The sequence below is a fragment of the Phyllobates terribilis genome, unplaced genomic scaffold (assembly GCF_046119375.1).
Source record: "Phyllobates terribilis strain yellow unplaced genomic scaffold, ASM4611937v1 Scaffold_15__1_contigs__length_34870131, whole genome shotgun sequence".
NCBI classification, from domain to species: Eukaryota; Metazoa; Chordata; class Amphibia; order Anura; family Dendrobatidae; genus Phyllobates; species Phyllobates terribilis.
The window spans coordinates 7,424,236-7,450,160 of record NW_027362775.1 but is presented as its reverse complement, the minus strand read 5'-3'; positions in this window follow the sequence as shown (position 1 = coordinate 7,450,160).

The following is a 25,925-nucleotide window of genomic DNA, read 5'->3' as shown; positions in this document are numbered from 1 at the left end:
GCCTTGGAAGAGACGTGCTGGACACAGTAGCTTAACAAGACGGTTTAAATGCCCCTTGGAAGAGCGGTGGAGGTCGCAGTAGCTTAACAAGATGGTTTAAATGCCCCTTGGAAGAGACATGCAGGTCGCAGCAGCCTAAAAAGACGTGCAGATCGCAGTAGCTTAACAAGATGGTTTAAATGCCCCTTGGAAGAGCGGTGGAGGTCGCAGAAGCTTAACAAGACAGTTTAAATGCCCCTTGGAAGAGACGTGCAGGTCGCAGAAGCTTAAAAAGATGGTTTAAATTCCCCTTGGAAGAGATGTGCAGGTCGCCGTAGCTTAATAAGACGGTTTAAATGCCCCTTGGAAGAGAGGTGGAGGTCACAGTAACTTAAAAAGACAGTTTAAATGCCCCTAGGAACAGACGTGCAGGTCGCAGTAGCTTAACAAGACGGTTTAAATGCCCCTTGGAAGAGACGTGCAGGTCGCAGTAGCTTAACAAGGCGGTTTAAATGCCCGTTGGAAGTGCGGTGGAGGTCGCAGTAGCTTAACAAGATGATTTAAATGCCCCTTGGAAGAGCGGTGGAGTTCGCAGTAGCTTAACAAGACAGTTTAAATGCCTTGAAAGAGATGTGCAGGTCGCAGTAGCTTAACAAGATGGTTTAAATGCCCCTTGGAAATTCGGTGGAGGTCGCAGTAGCTTAACAACATGGTTTAAATGCCCCTTGGAAGAGACATGCAGGTTGCAGCAGCTTAATAAGACGGTTTAAATGCCCCTTGGAAGAGACGTGCAGGTCACAGTGGCTTAACAAGACGGTTTAAATGCCCCTTGGAAGAGACGTGCAGGTCGCAGTAGCTTAACAAGACAGTTTAAATGCCCCTTGGAAGAGACGTGAAGGTCGCAGTGGCTTAACAAGACGGTTTAAATACCCCTTGGAAGAGACGTGCAGGTCACAGAAACATAACAAGAGGGTTTAAATGCCCCTTGGAATAGGCTTGCAGGTCGCAGTTGATTACCAAGATGGTTTAAATGCCCCTTGGAAGAGCGGTGGAGGTCGCAGTAGCTTAACAAGACAGTTTAAATGCCCCTTAGAAGAGACGTGAAGGTCGCAGTAGCTTAACAAGACAGTTTAAATGCCCCTTGGAAGAGACGTGAAGGTCGCAGTAGATTAATAAGACGGTTTAAATGTCCCCTTGGAAGAGAGGTGGAGTTCGCAGTAGCTTAACAAGACAGTTTAAATGTGCCTTGGAAGAGACATGCAGGTCGCAGTAGCTTAACAAGACGGTTTAAATGCCCCTTGGGAGAGACATGCAGGTCGCAGTAACTTAACAAGACGGTTTAAATGTGCCTTGGAAAAGTGGTGTAGATTACAGAAGCTTAACAACACCGTTTAAATGCCCCTTGGAAGAGACGTGCAAGTCGCTGTAGCTTAAAAACACGGTTTAAATGCGCCTTGGAAGAGACGTGCTGGTCGCAGTAGCTTAACAATACGGTTTAAATGCCCCTTGGAAGAGCGGTGGAGGTCGCAGTAGCTTAACAAGACAGTTTAAATGCCCCTTGAAAGAGACGTGCAGGTCGCAGTAGCTTAACAAGACGGTTTAAATGCCCCTTGGAAGTGCAGTGGAGGTCGCAGTAGCTTAACAAGATGGCTTAAATGCCCCTTGGAAGAGCGGTGGAGGTCGCAGTAGCTTAACAAGACAGTTTAAATGCCCCTTGGAAAAGACATGCAGGTCGGAGCAGCTTAACAAGACGGTTTAAATGCCCCTTGGAAGAGACATGCAGGTCGCAGTAGCTTAACAAGACTGTTGAGATGCCCCTTGGAAAAGTGGTGGAGGTTATAGTAGCTTAACAAGACAGTTTAAATGCCCCTTGTAAGAGACGTGCAAGTCGCAGTAGCTTAAAAAGACGGTTTAAATGAGCCTTGGAAGAGACTTGCAGGTCGCAGTAGCTTAACAAGACGGTTTAAATGCCCCTTGGAAGAGACGAGCAGGTCGCAGTAGCTTAACAAGACAGTTTAAATGCCCCTTGGAAGAGATGTGCAGGTCTCAGAAACATAACAAGAGGGTTTAAATGCCCCTTGGAATAGGCTTGCAGGTCGCAGTTGATTACCAAGATGGTTTAAATGCCCCTTGGAAGAGCGGTGGAGGTCGCAGTAGCTTAACAAGACAGTTTAAATGCCCCTTAGAAGAGACGTGAAGGTCGCAGTAGCTTAACAAGACAGTTTAAATGCCCCTTGGAAGAGACGTGAAGGTCGCAGTAGATTAATAAGACGGTTTAAATGTCCCCTTGGAAGAGAGGTGGAGTTCGCAGTAGCTTAACAAGACAGTTTAAATGTGCCTTGGAAGAGACATGCAGGTCGCAGTAGCTTAACAAGACGGTTTAAATGCCCCTTGGGAGAGACATGCAGGTCGCAGTAACTTAACAAGACGGTTTAAATGTGCCTTGGAAAAGTGGTGTAGATTACAGAAGCTTAACAACACCGTTTAAATGCCCCTTGGAAGAGACGTGCAAGTCGCTGTAGCTTAAAAACACGGTTTAAATGCGCCTTGGAAGAGACGTGCTGGTCGCAGTAGCTTAACAATACGGTTTAAATGCCCCTTGGAAGAGCGGTGGAGGTCGCAGTAGCTTAACAAGACAGTTTAAATGCCCCTTGAAAGAGACGTGCAGGTCGCAGTAGCTTAACAAGACGGTTTAAATGGCCCTTGGAAGTGCAGTGGAGGTCGCAGTAGCTTAACAAGATGGCTTAAATGCCCCTTGGAAGAGCGGTGGAGGTCGCAGTAGCTTAACAAGACAGTTTAAATGCCCCTTGGAAAAGACATGCAGGTCGGAGCAGCTTAACAAGACGGTTTAAATGCCCCTTGGAAGAGACATGCAGGTCGCAGTAGCTTAACAAGACTGTTGAGATGCCCCTTGGAAAAGTGGTGGAGGTTATAGTAGCTTAACAAGACAGTTTAAATGCCCCTTGGAAGAGACGTGCAAGTCGCAGTAGCTTAAAAAGACGGTTTAAATGAGCCTTGGAAGAGACGAGCAGGTCGCAGTAGCTTAACAAGACAGTTTAAATGCCCCTTGGAAGAGATGTGCAGGTAGCAGTAGCTTAATAAGACGGTTTAAATGCCCCTTGGAAGAGAGGTGGAGGTCACAATAGCTTAGCAAGACGGTTTAAATGCCCCTTGGAAGTGCGGTGGAGGTCGCAGTAGCTTAACAAGATGGTTTAAATGCCCCTTGGAAGAGACATACAGTTCGCAGTGGCTTAACAAGACGGTTTAAATGCCCCTTGGAAGAGACGTGCAGGTCTCACAAACATAACAAGAGGGTTTAAATGCCCCTTGGAATAGGCTTGCAGGTCGCAGTAGCTTAACAAGACGGTTTAAATGCCCCTTGGAAGAGCGGTGGAAGTCGCAGTAGCTTAACAAGACAGTTTAAATGCCCCTTGGAAGAGATGTGCAGGTCGCAGTAGGTTAATAAGACGGTTTAAATGCACCTTGGAAGAGAGGTGGAGGTAGCATTAGCTTAACAAGACAGTTTAAATGCCCCTTGGAAGAGACGTGCAGGTCTCAGTAGCTTAATCAGACGGTTTAAATGCCCCTTGGAAGAGATGTGCAGGTCGCAGTAGCTTAATAAGATGGTTTAAATGCACCTTGGAAGAGAGGTGGAGGTCGCAGTAGCTTAACAAGACAGTTTAAATGCCCCTTGGAAGAGAGGTGGAGGTCGCAGTAGCTTAATAAGATGGTTTAAATGCCCGTTGGAAGAGAGGTGCAGGTCACAGTAGCTTAACAAGATGGTTTAAATGCACCTTGGAAGAGACGTGCAGGTCGCAGTAGCTTAACAAGACGGTTTAAATCCCCCTTGGAAGAGAAGTGCAGGTCGCAGTAGCTTAACAAGAGGGTTTAAATGTCCCTTGGAAGAGACGTGCAGGTCGCAGTAGCTTAACAAGATATTTTAAATGCCCCTTGGAAGAGCGGTGGAGGTCACAGTAGCTTAACAAGATGGTTTAAATGCCCCTTGGAAGAGACATGCAGGTAGCAGTAGCTTAACAAGATGGTTTAAATGCCCCTTGGAAGAGACGTGCAGGTCGCAGTAGCTTAACAAGACTGTTGAGATGCCCCTTGGAAAAGTGGTGGAGGTTATAGTAGCTTAACAAGACGGTTTAAATGCCCCTTGGAAGAGACGTTCAAGTCGCAGAAGCTTAAAAAGACGGTTTAAATGAGCCTTGGAAGAGACGTGCAGGTCGCAGTAGCTTAACAAGATGGTTTAAATGCCCCTTGGAAGAGCGGTGGAGGTCGCAGAAGCTTAACAAGACAGTTTAAATGCCCCTTGGAAGAGACATGCAGGTAGCAGTAGCTTAACAAGATGGTTTAAATGCCATTTGGAAGAGACGTGCAGGTCGCAGTAGCTTAACAAGACTGTTGAGATGCCCCTTGGAAAAGTGGTGAAGGTTATAGTAGCTTAACAAGACAGTTTAAATGCCCCTTGGAAAAGACGTGCAGGTCGCATTAGCTTAACAAGACGCTTTAAATGCCACTTGGAAGAGACGTGCAGGTCGCAGTAGCTTAACAAGACGGTTTAAATGCCCCTTGGAAGAGACATGCAGGTCGCAGCAGCTTAAAAAGCCGTGCAGGTCGCAGTAGCTTAACAAGACGGTTTACATGCCCCTTGGAAGTGCGGTGGAGGGTGCAGTAGCTTAACAAGACGGTTTAAATGCCCCCTGGAAGAGACATGCAGGTCGCAGCAGCTTAACAAGACAGATTAAATGCCACTTTGAAGAGACGTGCAGGTAGCAGTGGCTTAACAAGACGGTTTAAATGCCCCTTGGAAGAGACATGCAGGTCGCAGTAGCTTAACAAGACGGTTTAAATGCGGCTTGGAAGAGACGTGCTGGTCACAGTAGCTTAACAAGACAGTTTAAATGCCCCTTGGAATAAACGAGCAGGTCGCAGTAGCTTAACAAGACGGTTTAAATGCCCCTTGGAAGAGCGGTGGAGGTTGCAGAAGCTTAACAAGACAGTTTAAATGCCCCTTGGAAGAGACGTGCAGGTCACAGTAGCTTAATAAGACGGTTTAAATGCCCTTTGGAAGAGATGTACACGTCGCAGTAGCTTAACAAGACGGTTTAAATGCGGCTTGGAAGAGACGTGCTGGTCACAGTAGCTTAACAAGACAGTTTAAATGCCCCTTGGAATAAACGAGCAGGTCGCAGTAGCTTAACAAGACGGTTTAAATGCCACTTGGAAGAGCGGTGGAGGTCGCAGAAGCTTAACAAGACAGTTTAAATGCCCCTTGGAAGAGACGTGCAGGTCACAGTAGCTTAATAAGACGGTTTACATGCCCCTTGGAAGAGATGTACAGGTCGCAGTAGCTTAACAAGACAGTTTAAATGCCCCTTGGAAGAGATGTGCAGGTAGCAGTAGCTTAATAAGACGGTTTAAATGCCCCTTGGAAGAGAGGTGGAGGTCACAATAGCTTAGCAAGACGGTTTAAATGCCCCTTGGAAGTGCGGTGGAGGTCGCAGTAGCTTAACAAGATGGTTTAAATGCCCCTTGGAAGAGACATACAGTTCGCAGTGGCTTAACAAGACGGTTTAAATGCCCCTTGGAAGAGACGTGCAGGTCTCACAAACATAACAAGAGGGTTTAAATGCCCCTTGGAATAGGCTTGCAGGTCGCAGTAGCTTAACAAGACGGTTTAAATGCCCCTTGGAAGAGCGGTGGAAGTCGCAGTACCTTAACAAGACAGTTTAAATGCCCCTTGGAAGAGACGTGAAGGTCGCAGTAGCTTAACAAGACGGTTTAAATGCCCCTTGGAAGAGATGTGCAGGTCGCAGTAGGTTAATAAGACAGTTTAAATGCACCTTGGAAGAGAGGTGGAGGTAGCATTAGCTTAACAAGACAGTTTAAATGCCCCTTGGAAGAGACGTGCAGGTCTCAGTAGCTTAATCAGACGGTTTAAATGCCCCTTGGAAGAGATGTGCAGGTCGCAGTAGCTTAATAAGATGGTTTAAATGCACCTTGGAAGAGAGGTGGAGGTCGCAGTAGCTTAACAAGACAGTTTAAATGCCCCTTGGAAGAGAGGTGGAGGTCGCAGTAGCTTAATAAGATGGTTTAAATGCCCGTTGGAAGAGAGGTGCAGGTCGCAGTAGCTTAACAAGACGGTTTAAATGCACCTTGGAAGAGAAGTGCAGGTCGCAGTAGCTTAACAAGAGGGTTTAAATGTCGATTGGAAGAGACGTGCAGGTCGCAGTAGCTTAACAAGATATTTTAAATGCCCCTTGGAAGAGCGGTGGAGGTCACAGTAGCTTAACAAGATGGTTTAAATGCCCCTTGGAAGAGACATGCAGGTAGCAGTAGCTTAACAAGATGGTTTAAATGCCCCTTGGAAGAGACGTGCAGGTCGCAGTAGCTTAACAAGACTGTTGAGATGCCCCTTGGAAAAGTGGTGGAGGTTATAGTAGCTTAACAAGACAGTTTAAATGCCCCTTGTAAGAGACGTGCAAGTCGCAGTAGCTTAAAAAGACGGTTTAAATGAGCCTTGGAAGAGACTTGCAGGTCGCAGTAGCTTAACAAGACGGTTTAAATGCCCCTTGGAAGAGACGAGCAGGTCGCAGTAGCTTAACAAGACAGTTTAAATGCCCCTTGGAAGAGATGTGCAGGTCACAGAAACATAACAAGAGGGTTTAAATGCCCCTTGGAATAGGCTTGCAGGTCGCAGTTGATTACCAAGATGGTTTAAATGCCCCTTGGAAGAGCGGTGGAGGTCGCAGTAGCTTAACAAGACAGTTTAAATGCCCCTTAGAAGAGACGTGAAGGTCGCAGTAGCTTAACAAGACAGTTTAAATGCCCCTTGGAAGAGACGTGAAGGTCGCAGTAGATTAATAAGACGGTTTAAATGTCCCCTTGGAAGAGAGGTTGAGTTCGCAGTAGCTTAACAAGACAGTTTAAATGTGCCTTGGAAGAGACATGCAGGTCGCAGTAGCTTAACAAGACGGTTTAAATGCCCCTTGGGAGAGACATGCAGGTCGCAGTAACTTAACAAGACGGTTTAAATGTGCCTTGGAAAAGTGGTGTAGATTACAGAAGCTTAACAACACCGTTTAAATGCCCCTTGGAAGAGACGTGCAAGTCGCTGTAGCTTAAAAACACGGTTTAAATGCGCCTTGGAAGAGACGTGCTGGTCGCAGTAGCTTAACAATACGGTTTAAATGCCCCTTGGAAGAGCGGTGGAGGTCGCAGTAGCTTAACAAGACAGTTTAAATGCCCCTTGAAAGAGACGTGCAGGTCGCAGTAGCTTAACAAGACGGTTTAAATGGCCCTTGGAAGTGCAGTGGAGGTCGCAGTAGCTTAACAAGATGGCTTAAATGCCCCTTGGAAGAGCGGTGGAGGTCGCAGTAGCTTAACAAGACAGTTTAAATGCCCCTTGAAAGAGACGTGCAGGTCGCAGTAGCTTAACAAGACGGTTTAAATGGCCCTTGGAAGTGCAGTGGAGGTCGCAGTAGCTTAACAAGATGGCTTAAATGCCCCTTGGAAGAGCGGTGGAGGTCGCAATAGCTTAACAAGACAGTTTAAATGCCCCTTGGAAAAGACATGCAGGTCGGAGCAGCTTAACAAGACGGTTTAAATGCCCCTTGGAAGAGACATGCAGGTCGCAGTAGCTTAACAAGACTGTTGAGATGCCCCTTGGAAAAGTGGTGAAGGTTATAGTAGCTTAACAAGACAGTTTAAATGCCCCTTGGAAAAGACGTGCAGGTCGCATTAGCTTAACAAGACGCTTTAAATGCCACTTGGAAGAGACGTGCAGGTCGCAGTAGCTTAACAAGACGGTTTAAATGCCCCTTGGAAGAGACATGCAGGTCGCAGCAGCTTAAAAAGCCGTGCAGGTCGCAGTAGCTTAACAAGACGGTTTACATGCCCCTTGGAAGTGCGGTGGAGGGTGCAGTAGCTTAACAAGACGGTTTAAATGCCCCCTGGAAGAGACATGCAGGTCGCAGCAGCTTAACAAGACAGATTAAATGCCACTTTGAAGAGACGTGCAGGTAGCAGTGGCTTAACAAGACGGTTTAAATGCCCCTTGGAAGAGACATGCAGGTCGCAGTAGCTTAACAAGACGGTTTAAATGCGGCTTGGAAGAGACGTGCTGGTCACAGTAGCTTAACAAGACAGTTTAAATGCCCCTTGGAATAAACGAGCAGGTCGCAGTAGCTTAACAAGACGGTTTAAATGCCCCTTGGAAGAGCGGTGGAGGTTGCAGAAGCTTAACAAGACAGTTTAAATGCCCCTTGGAAGAGACGTGCAGGTCACAGTAGCTTAATAAGACGGTTTAAATGCCCTTTGGAAGAGATGTACACGTCGCAGTAGCTTAACAAGACGGTTTAAATGCGGCTTGGAAGAGACGTGCTGGTCACAGTAGCTTAACAAGACAGTTTAAATGCCCCTTGGAATAAACGAGCAGGTCGCAGTAGCTTAACAAGACGGTTTAAATGCCACTTGGAAGAGCGGTGGAGGTCGCAGAAGCTTAACAAGACAGTTTAAATGCCCCTTGGAAGAGACGTGCAGGTCACAGTAGCTTAATAAGACGGTTTAAATGCCCCTTGGAAGAGATGTACAGGTCGCAGTAGCTTAACAAGACAGTTTAAATGCCCCTTGAAAGAGACGTGCAGGTCGTAGTAGCTTAACAAGACGGTTTAAATGCCCCTTGGAAGTGCAGTGGAGGTCGCAGTAGCTTAACAAGATGGCTTAAATGCCCCTTGGAAGAGCGGTGGAGGTCGCAGTAGCTTAACAAGACAGTTTAAATGCCCCTTGGAAAAGACATGCAGGTCGGAGCAGCTTAACAAGACGGTTTAAATGCCCCTTGGAAGAGACATGCAGGTCGCAGTAGCTTAACAAGACTGTTGAGATGCCCCTTGGAAAAGTGGTGGAGGTTATAGTAGCTTAACAAGACAGTTTAAATGCCCCTTGTAAGAGACGTGCAAGTCGCAGTAGCTTAAAAAGACGGTTTAAATGAGCCTTGGAAGAGACTTGCAGGTCGCAGTAGCTTAACAAGACGGTTTAAATGCCCCTTGGAAGAGACGAGCAGGTCGCAGTAGCTTAACAAGACAGTTTAAATGCCCCTTGGAAGAGATGTGCAGGTCTCAGAAACATAACAAGAGGGTTTAAATGCCCCTTGGAATAGGCTTGCAGGTCGCAGTTGATTACCAAGATGGTTTAAATGCCCCTTGGAAGAGCGGTGGAGGTCGCAGTAGCTTAACAAGACAGTTTAAATGCCCCTTAGAAGAGACGTGAAGGTCGCAGTAGCTTAACAAGACAGTTTAAATGCCCCTTGGAAGAGACGTGAAGGTCGCAGTAGATTAATAAGACGGTTTAAATGTCCCCTTGGAAGAGAGGTGGAGTTCGCAGTAGCTTAACAAGACAGTTTAAATGTGCCTTGGAAGAGACATGCAGGTCGCAGTAGCTTAACAAGACGGTTTAAATGCCCCTTGGGAGAGACATGCAGGTCGCAGTAACTTAACAAGACGGTTTAAATGTGCCTTGGAAAAGTGGTGTAGATTACAGAAGCTTAACAACACCGTTTAAATGCCCCTTGGAAGAGACGTGCAAGTCGCTGTAGCTTAAAAACACGGTTTAAATGCGCCTTGGAAGAGACGTGCTGGTCGCAGTAGCTTAACAATACGGATTAAATGCCCCTTGGAAGAGCGGTGGAGGTCGCAGTAGCTTAACAAGACAGTTTAAATGCCCCTTGAAAGAGACGTGCAGGTCGCAGTAGCTTAACAAGACGGTTTAAATGGCCCTTGGAAGTGCAGTGGAGGTCGCAGTAGCTTAACAAGATGGCTTAAATGCCCCTTGGAAGAGCGGTGGAGGTCGCAGTAGCTTAACAAGACAGTTTAAATGCCCCTTGGAAAAGACATGCAGGTCGGAGCAGCTTAACAAGACGGTTTAAATGCCCCTTGGAAGAGACATGCAGGTCGCAGTAGCTTAACAAGACTGTTGAGATGCCCCTTGGAAAAGTGGTGGAGGTTATAATAGCTTAACAAGACAGTTTAAATGCCCCTTGGAAGAGACGTGCAAGTCGCTGTAGCTTAAAAAGACGGTTTAAATGAGCCTTGGAAGAGACGAGCAGGTCGCAGTAGCTTAACAAGACAGTTTAAATGCCCCTTGGAAGAGATGTGCAGGTAGCAGTAGCTTAATAAGACGGTTTAAATGCCCCTTGGAAGAGAGGTGGAGGTCACAATAGCTTAGCAAGACGGTTTAAATGCCCCTTGGAAGTGCGGTGGAGGTCGCAGTAGCTTAACAAGATGGTTTAAATGCCCCTTGGAAGAGACATACAGTTCGCAGTGGCTTAACAAGACGGTTTAAATGCCCCTTGGAAGAGACGTGCAGGTCTCACAAACATAACAAGAGGGTTTAAATGCCCCTTGGAATAGGCTTGCAGGTCGCAGTAGCTTAACAAGACGGTTTAAATGCCCCTTGGAAGAGAGGTGGAAGTCGCAGTAGCTTAACAAGACAGTTTAAATGCCCCTTGGAAGAGACGTGAAGGTCGCAGTAGCTTAACAAGACGGTTTAAATGCCCCTTGGAAGAGATGTGCAGGTCGCAGTAGGTTAATAAGACGGTTTAAATGCACCTTGGAAGAGAGGTGGAGGTAGCATTAGCTTAACAAGACAGTTTAAATGCCCCTTGGAAGAGACGTGCAGGTCTCAGTAGCTTAATCAGACGGTTTAAATGCCCCTTGGAAGAGATGTGCAGGTCGCAGTAGCTTAATAAGATGGTTTAAATGCACCTTGGAAGAGAGGTGGAGGTCGCAGTAGCTTAACAAGACAGTTTAAATGCCCCTTGGAAGAGAGGTGGAGGTCGCAGTAGCTTAATAAGATGGTTTAAATGCCCGTTGGAAGAGAGGTGCAGGTCACAGTAGCTTAACAAGACGGTTTAAATGCACCTTGGAAGAGACGTGCAGGTCGCAGTAGCTTAACAAGACGGTTTAAATCCCCCTTGGAAGAGAAGTGCAGGTCGCAGTAGCTTAACAAGAGGGTTTAAATGTCCCTTGGAAGAGACGTGCAGGTCGCAGTAGCTTAACAAGATATTTTAAATGCCCCTTGGAAGAGCGGTGGAGGTCACAGTAGCTTAACAAGATGGTTTAAATGCCCCTTGGAAGAGACATGCAGGTAGCAGTAGCTTAACAAGATGGTTTAAATGCCCCTTGGAAGAGACGTGCAGGTCGCAGTAGCTTAACAAGACTGTTGAGATGCCCCTTGGAAAAGTGGTGGAGGTTATAGTAGCTTAACAAGACGGTTTAAATGCCCCTTGGAAGAGACGTTCAAGTCGCAGAAGCTTAAAAAGACGGTTTAAATGAGCCTTGGAAGAGACGTGCAGGTCGCAGTAGCTTAACAAGATGGTTTAAATGCCCCTTGGAAGAGCGGTGGAGGTCGCAGAAGCTTAACAAGACAGTTTAAATGCCCCTTGGAAGAGACATGCAGGTAGCAGTAGCTTAACAAGATGGTTTAAATGCCATTTGGAAGAGACGTGCAGGTCGCAGTAGCTTAACAAGACTGTTGAGATGCCCCTTGGAAAAGTGGTGAAGGTTATAGTAGCTTAACAAGACAGTTTAAATGCCCCTTGGAAAAGACGTGCAGGTCGCATTAGCTTAACAAGACGCTTTAAATGCCACTTGGAAGAGACGTGCAGGTCGCAGTAGCTTAACAAGACGGTTTAAATGCCCCTTGGAAGAGACATGCAGGTCGCAGCAGCTTAAAAAGCCGTGCAGGTCGCAGTAGCTTAACAAGACGGTTTACATGCCCCTTGGAAGTGCGGTGGAGGGTGCAGTAGCTTAACAAGACGGTTTAAATGCCCCCTGGAAGAGACATGCAGGTCGCAGCAGCTTAACAAGACAGATTAAATGCCACTTTGAAGAGACGTGCAGGTAGCAGTGGCTTAACAAGACGGTTTAAATGCCCCTTGGAAGAGACATGCAGGTCGCAGTAGCTTAACAAGACGGTTTAAATGCGGCTTGGAAGAGACGTGCTGGTCACAGTAGCTTAACAAGACAGTTTAAATGCCCCTTGGAATAAACGAGCAGGTCGCAGTAGCTTAACAAGACGGTTTAAATGCCCCTTGGAAGAGCGGTGGAGGTTGCAGAAGCTTAACAAGACAGTTTAAATGCCCCTTGGAAGAGACGTGCAGGTCACAGTAGCTTAATAAGACGGTTTAAATGCCCTTTGGAAGAGATGTACACGTCGCAGTAGCTTAACAAGACGGTTTAAATGCGGCTTGGAAGAGACGTGCTGGTCACAGTAGCTTAACAAGACAGTTTAAATGCCCCTTGGAATAAACGAGCAGGTCGCAGTAGCTTAACAAGACGGTTTAAATGCCACTTGGAAGAGCGGTGGAGGTCGCAGAAGCTTAACAAGACAGTTTAAATGCCCCTTGGAAGAGACGTGCAGGTCACAGTAGCTTAATAAGACGGTTTAAATGCCCCTTGGAAGAGATGTACAGGTCGCAGTAGCTTAACAAGACAGTTTAAATGCCCCTTGGAAGAGATGTGCAGGTAGCAGTAGCTTAATAAGACGGTTTAAATGCCCCTTGGAAGAGAGGTGGAGGTCACAATAGCTTAGCAAGACGGTTTAAATGCCCCTTGGAAGTGCGGTGGAGGTCGCAGTAGCTTAACAAGATGGTTTAAATGCCCCTTGGAAGAGACATACAGTTCGCAGTGGCTTAACAAGACGGTTTAAATGCCCCTTGGAAGAGACGTGCAGGTCTCACAAACATAACAAGAGGGTTTAAATGCCCCTTGGAATAGGCTTGCAGGTCGCAGTAGCTTAACAAGACGGTTTAAATGCCCCTTGGAAGAGCGGTGGAAGTCGCAGTACCTTAACAAGACAGTTTAAATGCCCCTTGGAAGAGACGTGAAGGTCGCAGTAGCTTAACAAGACGGTTTAAATGCCCCTTGGAAGAGATGTGCAGGTCGCAGTAGGTTAATAAGACAGTTTAAATGCACCTTGGAAGAGAGGTGGAGGTAGCATTAGCTTAACAAGACAGTTTAAATGCCCCTTGGAAGAGACGTGCAGGTCTCAGTAGCTTAATCAGACGGTTTAAATGCCCCTTGGAAGAGATGTGCAGGTCGCAGTAGCTTAATAAGATGGTTTAAATGCACCTTGGAAGAGAGGTGGAGGTCGCAGTAGCTTAACAAGACAGTTTAAATGCCCCTTGGAAGAGAGGTGGAGGTCGCAGTAGCTTAATAAGATGGTTTAAATGCCCGTTGGAAGAGAGGTGCAGGTCGCAGTAGCTTAACAAGACGGTTTAAATGCACCTTGGAAGAGACGTGCAGGTCGCAGTAGCTTAACAAGACGGTTTAAATCCCCCTTGGAAGAGAAGTGCAGGTCGCAGTAGCTTAACAAGAGGGTTTAAATGTCCCTTGGAAGAGACGTGCAGGTCGCAGTAGCTTAACAAGATATTTTAAATGCCCCTTGGAAGAGCGGTGGAGGTCACAGTAGCTTAACAAGATGGTTTAAATGCCCCTTGGAAGAGACATGCAGGTAGCAGTAGCTTAACAAGATGGTTTAAATGCCCCTTGGAAGAGACGTGCAGGTCGCAGTAGCTTAACAAGACTGTTGAGATGCCCGTTGGAAAAGTGGTGGAGGTTATAGTAGCTTAACAAGACAGTTTAAATGCCCCTTGTAAGAGACGTGCAAGTCGCAGTAGCTTAAAAAGACGGTTTAAATGAGCCTTGGAAGAGACTTGCAGGTCGCAGTAGCTTAACAAGACGGTTTAAATGCCCCTTGGAAGAGACGAGCAGGTCGCAGTAGCTTAACAAGACAGTTTAAATGCCCCTTGGAAGAGATGTGCAGGTCACAGAAACATAACAAGAGGGTTTAAATGCCCCTTGGAATAGGCTTGCAGGTCGCAGTTGATTACCAAGATGGTTTAAATGCCCCTTGGAAGAGCGGTGGAGGTCGCAGTAGCTTAACAAGACAGTTTAAATGCCCCTTAGAAGAGACGTGAAGGTCGCAGTAGCTTAACAAGACAGTTTAAATGCCCCTTGGAAGAGACGTGAAGGTCGCAGTAGATTAATAAGACGGTTTAAATGTCCCCTTGGAAGAGAGGTGGAGTTCGCAGTAGCTTAACAAGACAGTTTAAATGTGCCTTGGAAGAGACATGCAGGTCGCAGTAGCTTAACAAGACGGTTTAAATGCCCCTTGGGAGAGACATGCAGGTCGCAGTAACTTAACAAGACGGTTTAAATGTGCCTTGGAAAAGTGGTGTAGATTACAGAAGCTTAACAACACCGTTTAAATGCCCCTTGGAAGAGACGTGCAAGTCGCTGTAGCTTAAAAACACGGTTTAAATGCGCCTTGGAAGAGACGTGCTGGTCGCAGTAGCTTAACAATATGGTTTAAATGCCCCTTGGAAGAGCGGTGGAGGTCGCAGTAGCTTAACAAGACAGTTTAAATGCCCCTTGAAAGAGACGTGCAGGTCGCAGTAGCTTAACAAGACGGTTTAAATGGCCCTTGGAAGTGCAGTGGAGGTCGCAGTAGCTTAACAAGATGGCTTAAATGCCCCTTGGAAGAGCGGTGGAGGTCGCAGTAGCTTAACAAGACAGTTTAAATGCCCCTTGAAAGAGACGTGCAGGTCGCAGTAGCTTAACAAGACGGTTTAAATGGCCCTTGGAAGTGCAGTGGAGGTCGCAGTAGCTTAACAAGATGGCTTAAATGCCCCTTGGAAGAGCGGTGGAGGTCGCAGTAGCTTAACAAGACAGTTTAAATGCCCCTTGGAAAAGACATGCAGGTCGGAGCAGCTTAACAAGACGGTTTAAATGCCCCTTGGAAGAGACATGCAGGTCGCAGTAGCTTAACAAGACTGTTGAGATGCCCCTTGGAAAAGTGGTGAAGGTTATAGTAGCTTAACAAGACAGTTTAAATGCCCCTTGGAAAAGACGTGCAGGTCGCATTAGCTTAACAAGACGCTTTAAATGCCACTTGGAAGAGACGTGCAGGTCGCAGTAGCTTAACAAGACGGTTTAAATGCCCCTTGGAAGAGACATGCAGGTCGCAGCAGCTTAAAAAGCCGTGCAGGTCGCAGTAGCTTAACAAGACGGTTTACATGCCCCTTGGAAGTGCGGTGGAGGGTGCAGTAGCTTAACAAGACGGTTTAAATGCCCCCTGGAAGAGACATGCAGGTCGCAGCAGCTTAACAAGACAGATTAAATGCCACTTTGAAGAGACGTGCAGGTAGCAGTGGCTTAACAAGACGGTTTAAATGCCCCTTGGAAGAGACATGCAGGTCGCAGTAGCTTAACAAGACGGTTTAAATGCGGCTTGGAAGAGACGTGCTGGTCACAGTAGCTTAACAAGACAGTTTAAATGCCCCTTGGAATAAACGAGCAGGTCGCAGTAGCTTAACAAGACGGTTTAAATGCCCCTTGGAAGAGCGGTGGAGGTTGCAGAAGCTTAACAAGACAGTTTAAATGCCCCTTGGAAGAGACGTGCAGGTCACAGTAGCTTAGTAAGACGGTTTAAATGCCCTTTGGAAGAGATGTACACGTCGCAGTAGCTTAACAAGACGGTTTAAATGCGGCTTGGAAGAGACGTGCTGGTCACAGTAGCTTAACAAGACAGTTTAAATGCCCCTTGGAATAAACGAGCAGGTCGCAGTAGCTTAACAAGACGGTTTAAATGCCACTTGGAAGAGCGGTGGAGGTCGCAGAAGCTTAACAAGACAGTTTAAATGCCCCTTGGAAGAGACGTGCAGGTCACAGTAGCTTAATAAGACGGATTAAATGCCCCTTGGAAGAGATGTACAGGTCGCAGTAGCTTAACAAGACAGTTTAAATGCCCCTTGGAAGAGATGTGCAGGTAGCAGTAGCTTAATAAGACGGTTTAAATGCCCCTTGGAAGAGAGGTGGAGGTCACAATAGCTTAGCAAGACGGTTTAAATGCCCCTTGGAAGTGCGGTGGAGGTCGCAGTAGCTTAACAAGATGGTTTAAATGCCCCTTGGAAGAGACATACAGTTCGCAGTGGCTTAACAAGACGGTTTAAATGCCCCTTGGAAGAGACGTGCAGGTCTCACAAACATAACAAGAGGGTTTAAATGCCCCTTGGAATAGGCTTGCAGGTCGCAGTAGCTTAACAAGACGGTTTAAATGCCCCTTGGAAGAGCGGTGGAAGTCGCAGTACCTTAACAAGACAGTTTAAATGCCCCTTGGAAGAGACGTGAAGGTCGCAGTAGCTTAACAAGACGGTTTAAATGCCCCTTGGAAGAGATGTGCAGGTCGCAGTAGGTTAATAAGACAGTTTAAATGCACCTTGGAAGAGAGGTGGAGGTAGCATTAGCTTAACAAGACAGTTTAAATGCCCCTTGGAAGAGACGTGCAGGTCTCAGTAGCTTAATCAGACGGTTTAAATGCCCCTTGGAAGAGATGTGCAGGTCGCAGTAGCTTAATAAGATGGTTTAAATGCACCTTGGAAGAGAGGTGGAGGTCGCAGTAGCTTAACAAGACAGTTTAAATGCCCCTTGGAAGAGAGGTGGAGGTCGCAGTAGCTTAATAAGATGGTTTAAATGCCCGTTGGAAGAGAGGTGCAGGTCGCAGTAGCTTAACAAGACGGTTTAAATGCACCTTGGAAGAGACGTGCAGGTCGCAGTAGCTTAACAAGACGGTTTAAATCCCCCTTGGAAGAGAAGTGCAGGTCGCAGTAGCTTAACAAGAGGGTTTAAATGTCCCTTGGAAGAGACGTGCAGGTCGCAGTAGCTTAACAAGATATTTTAAATGCCCCTTGGAAGAGCGGTGGAGGTCACAGTAGCTTAACAAGATGGTTTAAATGCCCCTTGGAAGAGACATGCAGGTAGCAGTAGCTTAACAAGATGGTTTAAATGCCCCTTGGAAGAGACGTGCAGGTCGCAGCAGCTTAACAAGACTGTTGAGATGCCCCTTGGAAAAGTGGTGGAGGTTATAGTAGCTTAACAAGACGGTTTAAATGCCCCTTGGAAGAGACGTTCAAGTCGCAGAAGCTTAAAAAGACGGTTTAAATGAGCCTTGGAAGAGACGTGCAGGTCGCAGTAGCTTAACAAGACGGTTTAAATGCCCCTTGGAAGAGCGGTGGAGGTCGCAGAAGCTTAACAAGACAGTTTAAATGCCCCTTGGAAGAGACATGCAGGTAGCAGTAGCTTAACAAGATGGTTTAAATGCCATTTGGAAGAGACGTGCAGGTCGCATTAGCTTAACAAGACTGTTGAGATGCCCCTTGGAAAAGTGGTGAAGGTTATAGTAGCTTAACAAGACAGTTTAAATGCCCCTTGGAAAAGACGTGCAGGTCGCATTAGCTTAACAAGACGCTTTAAATGCCACTTGGAAGAGACGTGCAGGTCGCAGTAGCTTAACAAGACGGTTTAAATGCCCCTTGGAAGAGACATGCAGGTCGCAGCAGCTTAAAAAGCCGTGCAGGTCGCAGTAGCTTAACAAGACGGTTTACATGCCCCTTGGAAGTGCGGTGGAGGGTGCAGTAGCTTAACAAGACGGTTTAAATGCCCCCTGGAAGAGACATGCAGGTCGCAGCAGCTTAACAAGACAGATTAAATGCCACTTTGAAGAGACGTGCAGGTAGCAGTGGCTTAACAAGACGGTTTAAATGCCCCTTGGAAGAGACATGCAGGTCGCAGTAGCTTAACAAGACGGTTTAAATGCGGCTTGGAAGAGACGTGCTGGTCACAGTAGCTTAACAAGACAGTTTAAATGCCCCTTGGAATAAACGAGCAGGTCGCAGTAGCTTAACAAGACGGTTTAAATGCCCCTTGGAAGAGCGGTGGAGGTTGCAGCAGCTTAACAAGACAGTTTAAATGCCCCTTGGAAGAGACGTGCAGGTCACAGTAGCTTAATAAGACAGTTTAAATGCCCTTTGGAAGAGATGTACAGGTCGCAGTAGCTTAACAAGACGGTTTAAATGCGGCTTGGAAGAGACGTGCTGGTCACAGTAGCTTAACAAGACAGTTTAAATGCCCCTTGGAATGGAATAAACGAGCAGGTCGCAGTAGCTTAACAAGACGGTTTAAATGCCACTTGGAAGAGCGGTGGAGGTCGCAGAAGCTTAACAAGACAGTTTAAATGCCCCTTGGAAGAGACGTGCAGGTCACAGTAGCTTAATAAGACGGTTTAAATGCCCCTTGGAAGAGATGTACAGGTCGCAGTAGCTTAATAAGATGGTTTAAATGCCCCTTGGAAGAGAGTTGGAGGTCACAGTAACTTAAAAAGACAGTTTAAATGCCCCTTGGAAGAGACGTGCAGGTCGCAGTAGCTTAAGAAGACGTTTTAAATGCCACTTGAAAGAGACGTGCAGGTCGCAGTAGCTTAACAAGACAGTTTAAATGATCCTTGAAAGAGAAGGTGGAGGTCGCAGTAGCTTAACAAGACAGTTTAAATGCCCCTTGAAAGAGACGTGCAGGTCGCAGTGGCTTAAAAAGACGGTTTAAATGCCCCTTGGAAGTGCGGTGGAGGTCGCAGTAGCTTAACAAGATGGTTTAAATGCCCCTTGGAAGAGCGGTGGAGGTCGCAGTAGCTTAACAAGACAGTTTAAATGCCGCTTGAAAGAGACGTGCAGGTCGCAGTAGCTTAACAAGACGGTCTAAATGCAACTTGGAAATGCGGTGGAGGTCGCAGTAGCTTAACATGATGGTTTAAATGCCCCTTGGAAGAGACATGCAGGTCGCAGCAGCTTAACAAGACGGTTTAAATGCCCCGTGGAAGAGACGTGCAGGTCGCAGTGGCTTAATAAGACGGTTTAAATGCCCCTTGGAAGAGACGTGCAGGTCGCAGTGGCTTAATAAGACGGTTTAAATGCCCCTTGGAAGAGACGTGCAGGTCACAGAAACTTAACAAGAGGGTTTAAATTCCCCTTGGAATAGGCTTGCAGGTCGCAGTAGCTTACCAAGATGGTTTAAATGCCCCTTGGAAGAGACGTGCAGGTCGCAGTAGCTTAACAAGACGGTTTAAATGCCCATTGGAAGAGCGGTGGAGGTCGCAGAAGCTTAACAAGACATTTTAAATGCCCCTTGGAAGAGACGTGAAGGTCGCAGTAGCTTAACAAGATGGTTTAAATGCCCCTTGGAAGAGATGTGCAGGTCGCAGTAGCTTAGCAAGACGGTTTAAATGCCCCTTGGAAGAGACATACAGTTCGCAGTGGCTTAACAAGACGGTTTAAATGCCCCTTGGAAGAGACGTGCAGGTCTCACAAACATAACAAGAGGGTTTAAATGCCCCTTGGAATAGGCTTGCAGGTCGCAGTAGCTTAACAAGACGGTTTAAATGCCCCTTGGAAGAGAGGTGGAAGTCGCAGTAGCTTAACAAGACAGTTTAAATGCCCCTTGGAAGAGACGTGAAGGTCGCAGTAGCTTAACAAGACGGTTTAAATGCCCCTTGGAAGAGATGTGCAGGTCGCAGTAGGTTAATAAGACGGTTTAAATGCACCTTGGAAGAGAGGTGGAGGTAGCATTAGCTTAACAAGACAGTTTAAATGCCCCTTGGAAGAGACGTGCAGGTCTCAGTAGCTTAATCAGACGGTTTAAATGCCCCTTGGAAGAGATGTGCAGGTCGCAGTAGCTTAATAAGATGGTTTAAATGCACCTTGGAAGAGAGGTGGAGGTCGCAGTAGCTTAACAAGACAGTTTAAATGCCCCTTGGAAGAGAGGTGGAGGTCGCAGTAGCTTAATAAGATGGTTTAAATGCCCGTTGGAAGAGAGGTGCAGGTCACAGTAGCTTAACAAGACGGTTTAAATGCACCTTGGAAGAGACGTGCAGGTCGCAGTAGCTTAACAAGACGGTTTAAATCCCCCTTGGAAGAGAAGTGCAGGTCGCAGTAGCTTAACAAGAGGGTTTAAATGTCCCTTGGAAGAGACGTGCAGGTCGCAGTAGCTTAACAAGATATTTTAAATGCCCCTTGGAAGAGCGGTGGAGGTCACAGTAGCTTAACAAGATGGTTTAAATGCCCCTTGGAAGAGACATGCAGGTAGCAGTAGCTTAACAAGATGGTTTAAATGCCCCTTGGAAGAAACGTGCAGGTCGCAGTAGCTTAACAAGACTGTTGAGATGCCCCTTGGAAAAGTGGTGGAGGTTATAGTAGCTTAACAAGACGGTTTAAATGCCCCTTGGAAGAGACGTTCAAGTCGCAGAAGCTTAAAAAGACGGTTTAAATGAGCCTTGGAAGAGACGTGCAGGTCGCAGTAGCTTAACAAGATGGTTTAAATGCCCCTTGGAAGAGCGGTGGAGGTCGCAGAAGCTTAACAAGACAGTTTAAATGCCCCTTGGAAGAGACATGCAGGTAGCAGTAGCTTAACAAGATGGTTTAAATGCCATTTGGAAGAGACGTGCAGGTCGCAGTAGCTTAACAAGACTGTTGAGATGCCCCTTGGAAAAGTGGTGAAGGTTATAGTAGCTTAACAAGACAGTTTAAATGCCCCTTGGAAAAGACGTGCAGGTCGCATTAGCTTAACAAGACGCTTTAAATGCCACTTGGAAGAGACGTGCAGGTCGCAGTAGCTTAACAAGACGGTTTAAATGCCCCTTGGAAGAGACATGCAGGTCGCAGCAGCTTAAAAAGCCGTGCAGGTCGCAGTAGCTTAACAAGACGGTTTACATGCCCCTTGGAAGTGCGGTGGAGGGTGCAGTAGCTTAACAAGACGGTTTAAATGCCCCCTGGAAGAGACATGCAGGTCGCAGCAGCTTAACAAGACAGATTAAATGCCACTTTGAAGAGACGTGCAGGTAGCAGTGGCTTAACAAGACGGTTTAAATGCCCCTTGGAAGAGACATGCAGGTCGCAGTAGCTTAACAAGACGGTTTAAATGCGGCTTGGAAGAGACGTGCTGGTCACAGTAGCTTAACAAGACAGTTTAAATGCCCCTTGGAATAAACGAGCAGGTCGCAGTAGCTTAACAAGACGGTTTAAATGCCCCTTGGAAGAGCGGTGGAGGTTGCAGAAGCTTAACAAGACAGTTTAAATGCCCCTTGGAAGAGACGTGCAGGTCACAGTAGCTTAATAAGACGGTTTAAATGCCCTTTGGAAGAGATGTACACGTCGCAGTAGCTTAACAAGACGGTTTAAATGCGGCTTGGAAGAGACGTGCTGGTCACAGTAGCTTAACAAGACAGTTTAAATGCCCCTTGGAATAAACGAGCAGGTCGCAGTAGCTTAACAAGACGGTTTAAATGCCACTTGGAAGAGCGGTGGAGGTCGCAGAAGCTTAACAAGACAGTTTAAATGCCCCTTGGAAGAGACGTGCAGGTCACAGTAGCTTAATAAGACGGTTTAAATGCCCCTTGGAAGAGATGTACAGGTCGCAGTAGCTTAACAAGACAGTTTAAATGCCCCTTGGAAGAGATGTGCAGGTAGCAGTAGCTTAATAAGACGGTTTAAATGCCCCTTGGAAGAGAGGTGGAGGTCACAATAGCTTAGCAAGACGGTTTAAATGCCCCTTGGAAGTGCGGTGGAGGTCGCAGTAGCTTAACAAGATGGTTTAAATGCCCCTTGGAAGAGACATACAGTTCGCAGTGGCTTAACAAGACGGTTTAAATGCCCCCTGGAAGAGACGTGCAGGTCTCACAAACATAACAAGAGGGTTTAAATGCCCCTTGGAATAGGCTTGCAGGTCGCAGTAGCTTAACAAGACGGTTTAAATGCCCCTTGGAAGAGCGGTGGAAGTCGCAGTACCTTAACAAGACAGTTTAAATGCCCCTTGGAAGAGACGTGAAGGTCGCAGTAGCTTAACAAGACGGTTTAAATGCCCCTTGGAAGAGATGTGCAGGTCGCAGTAGGTTAATAAGACAGTTTAAATGCACCTTGGAAGAGAGGTGGAGGTAGCATTAGCTTAACAAGACAGTTTAAATGCCCCTTGGAAGAGACGTGCAGGTCTCAGTAGCTTAATCAGACGGTTTAAATGCCCCTTGGAAGAGATGTGCAGGTCGCAGTAGCTTAATAAGATGGTTTAAATGCACCTTGGAAGAGAGGTGGAGGTCGCAGTAGCTTAACAAGACAGTTTAAATGCCCCTTGGAAGAGAGGTGGAGGTCGCAGTAGCTTAATAAGATGGTTTAAATGCCCGTTGGAAGAGAGGTGCAGGTCGCAGTAGCTTAACAAGACGGTTTAAATGCACCTTGGAAGAGACGTGCAGGTCGCAGTAGCTTAACAAGACGGTTTAAATCCCCCTTGGAAGAGAAGTGCAGGTCGCAGTAGCTTAACAAGAGGGTTTAAATGTCCCTTGGAAGAGACGTGCAGGTCGCAGTAGCTTAACAAGATATTTTAAATGCCCCTTGGAAGAGCGGTGGAGGTCACAGTAGCTTAACAAGATGGTTTAAATGCCCCTTGGAAGAGACATGCAGGTAGCAGTAGCTTAACAAGATGGTTTAAATGCCCCTTGGAAGAGACGTGCAGGTCGCAGTAGCTTAACAAGACTGTTGAGATGCCCGTTGGAAAAGTGGTGGAGGTTATAGTAGCTTAACAAGACAGTTTAAATGCCCCTTGTAAGAGACGTGCAAGTCGCAGTAGCTTAAAAAGACGGTTTAAATGAGCCTTGGAAGAGACTTGCAGGTCGCAGTAGCTTAACAAGACGGTTTAAATGCCCCTTGGAAGAGACGAGCAGGTCGCAGTAGCTTAACAAGACAGTTTAAATGCCCCTTGGAAGAGATGTGCAGGTCACAGAAACATAACAAGAGGGTTTAAATGCCCCTTGGAATAGGCTTGCAGGTCGCAGTTGATTACCAAGATGGTTTAAATGCCCCTTGGAAGAGCGGTGGAGGTCGCAGTAGCTTAACAAGACAGTTTAAATGCCCCTTAGAAGAGACGTGAAGGTCGCAGTAGCTTAACAAGACAGTTTAAATGCCCCTTGGAAGAGACGTGAAGGTCGCAGTAGATTAATAAGACGGTTTAAATGTCCCCTTGGAAGAGAGGTGGAGTTCGCAGTAGCTTAACAAGACAGTTTAAATGTGCCTTGGAAGAGACATGCAGGTCGCAGTAGCTTAACAAGACGGTTTAAATGCCCCTTGGGAGAGACATGCAGGTCGCAGTAACTTAACAAGACGGTTTAAATGTGCCTTGGAAAAGTGGTGTAGATTACAGAAGCTTAACAACACCGTTTAAATGCCCCTTGGAAGAGACGTGCAAGTCGCTGTAGCTTAAAAACACGGTTTAAATGCGCCTTGGAAGAGACGTGCTGGTCGCAGTAGCTTAACAATATGGTTTAAATGCCCCTTGGAAGAGCGGTGGAGGTCGCAGTAGCTTAACAAGACAGTTTAAATGCCCCTTGAAAGAGACGTGCAGGTCGCAGTAGCTTAACAAGACGGTTTAAATGGCCCTTGGAAGTGCAGTGGAGGTCGCAGTAGCTTAACAAGATGGCTTAAATGCCCCTTGGAAGAGCGGTGGAGGTCGCAGTAGCTTAACAAGACAGTTTAAATGCCCCTTGAAAGAGACGTGCAGGTCGCAGTAGCTTAACAAGACGGTTTAAATGGCCCTTGGAAGTGCAGTGGAGGTCGCAGTAGCTTAACAAGATGGCTTAAATGCCCCTTGGAAGAGCGGTGGAGGTCGCAGTAGCTTAACAAGACAGTTTAAATGCCCCTTGGAAAAGACATGCAGGTCGGAGCAGCTTAACAAGACGGTTTAAATGCCCCTTGGAAGAGACATGCAGGTCGCAGTAGCTTAACAAGACTGTTGAGATGCCCCTTGGAAAAGTGGTGAAGGTTATAGTAGCTTAACAAGACAGTTTAAATGCCCCTTGGAAAAGACGTGCAGGTCGCATTAGCTTAACAAGACGCTTTAAATGCCACTTGGAAGAGACGTGCAGGTCGCAGTAGCTTAACAAGACGGTTTAAATGCCCCTTGGAAGAGACATGCAGGTCGCAGCAGCTTAAAAAGCCGTGCAGGTCGCAGTAGCTTAACAAGACGGTTTACATGCCCCTTGGAAGTGCGGTGGAGGGTGCAGTAGCTTAACAAGACGGTTTAAATGCCCCCTGGAAGAGACATGCAGGTCGCAGCAGCTTAACAAGACAGATTAAATGCCACTTTGAAGAGACGTGCAGGTAGCAGTGGCTTAACAAGACGGTTTAAATGCCCCTTGGAAGAGACATGCAGGTCGCAGTAGCTTAACAAGACGGTTTAAATGCGGCTTGGAAGAGACGTGCTGGTCACAGTAGCTTAACAAGACAGTTTAAATTCCCCTTGGAATAAACGAGCAGGTCGCAGTAGCTTAACAAGACGGTTTAAATGCCCCTTGGAAGAGCGGTGGAGGTTGCAGAAGCTTAACAAGACAGTTTAAATGCCCCTTGGAAGAGACGTGCAGGTCACAGTAGCTTAGTAAGACGGTTTAAATGCCCTTTGGAAGAGATGTACACGTCGCAGTAGCTTAACAAGACGGTTTAAATGCGGCTTGGAAGAGACGTGCTGGTCACAGTAGCTTAACAAGACAGTTTAAATGCCCCTTGGAATAAACGAGCAGGTCGCAGTAGCTTAACAAGACGGTTTAAATGCCACTTGGAAGAGCGGTGGAGGTCGCAGAAGCTTAACAAGACAGTTTAAATGCCCCTTGGAAGAGACGTGCAGGTCACAGTAGCTTAATAAGACGGATTAAATGCCCCTTGGAAGAGATGTACAGGTCGCAGTAGCTTAACAAGACAGTTTAAATGCCCCTTGGAAGAGATGTGCAGGTAGCAGTAGCTTAATAAGACGGTTTAAATGCCCCTTGGAAGAGAGGTGGAGGTCACAATAGCTTAGCAAGACGGTTTAAATGCCCCTTTTAAGTGCGGTGGAGGTCGCAGTAGCTTAACAAGATGGTTTAAATGCCCCTTGGAAGAGACATACAGTTCGCAGTGGCTTAACAAGACGGTTTAAATGCCCCTTGGAAGAGACGTGCAGGTCTCACAAACATAACAAGAGGGTTTAAATGCCCCTTGGAATAGGCTTGCAGGTCGCAGTAGCTTAACAAGACGGTTTAAATGCCCCTTGGAAGAGCGGTGGAAGTCGCAGTACCTTAACAAGACAGTTTAAATGCCCCTTGGAAGAGACGTGAAGGTCGCAGTAGCTTAACAAGACGGTTTAAATGCCCCTTGGAAGAGATGTGCAGGTCGCAGTAGGTTAATAAGACAGTTTAAATGCACCTTGGAAGAGAGGTGGAGGTAGCATTAGCTTAACAAGACAGTTTAAATGCCCCTTGGAAGAGACGTGCAGGTCTCAGTAGCTTAATCAGACGGTTTAAATGCCCCTTGGAAGAGATGTGCAGGTCGCAGTAGCTTAATAAGATGGTTTAAATGCACCTTGGAAGAGAGGTGGAGGTCGCAGTAGCTTAACAAGACAGTTTAAATGCCCCTTGGAAGAGAGGTGGAGGTCGCAGTAGCTTAATAAGATGGTTTAAATGCCCGTTGGAAGAGAGGTGCAGGTCGCAGTAGCTTAACAAGACGGTTTAAATGCACCTTGGAAGAGACGTGCAGGTCGCAGTAGCTTAACAAGACGGTTTAAATCCCCCTTGGAAGAGAAGTGCAGGTCGCAGTAGCTTAACAAGAGGGTTTAAATGTCCCTTGGAAGAGACGTGCAGGTCGCAGTAGCTTAACAAGATATTTTAAATGCCCCTTGGAAGAGCGGTGGAGGTCACAGTAGCTTAACAAGATGGTTTAAATGCCCCTTGGAAGAGACATGCAGGTAGCAGTAGCTTAACAAGATGGTTTAAATGCCCCTTGGAAGAGACGTGCAGGTCGCAGCAGCTTAACAAGACTGTTGAGATGCCCCTTGGAAAAGTGGTGGAGGTTATAGTAGCTTAACAAGACGGTTTAAATGCCCCTTGGAAGAGACGTTCAAGTCGCAGAAGCTTAAAAAGACGGTTTAAATGAGCCTTGGAAGAGACGTGCAGGTCGCAGTAGCTTAACAAGACGGTTTAAATGCCCCTTGGAAGAGCGGTGGAGGTCGCAGAAGCTTAACAAGACAGTTTAAATGCCCCTTGGAAGA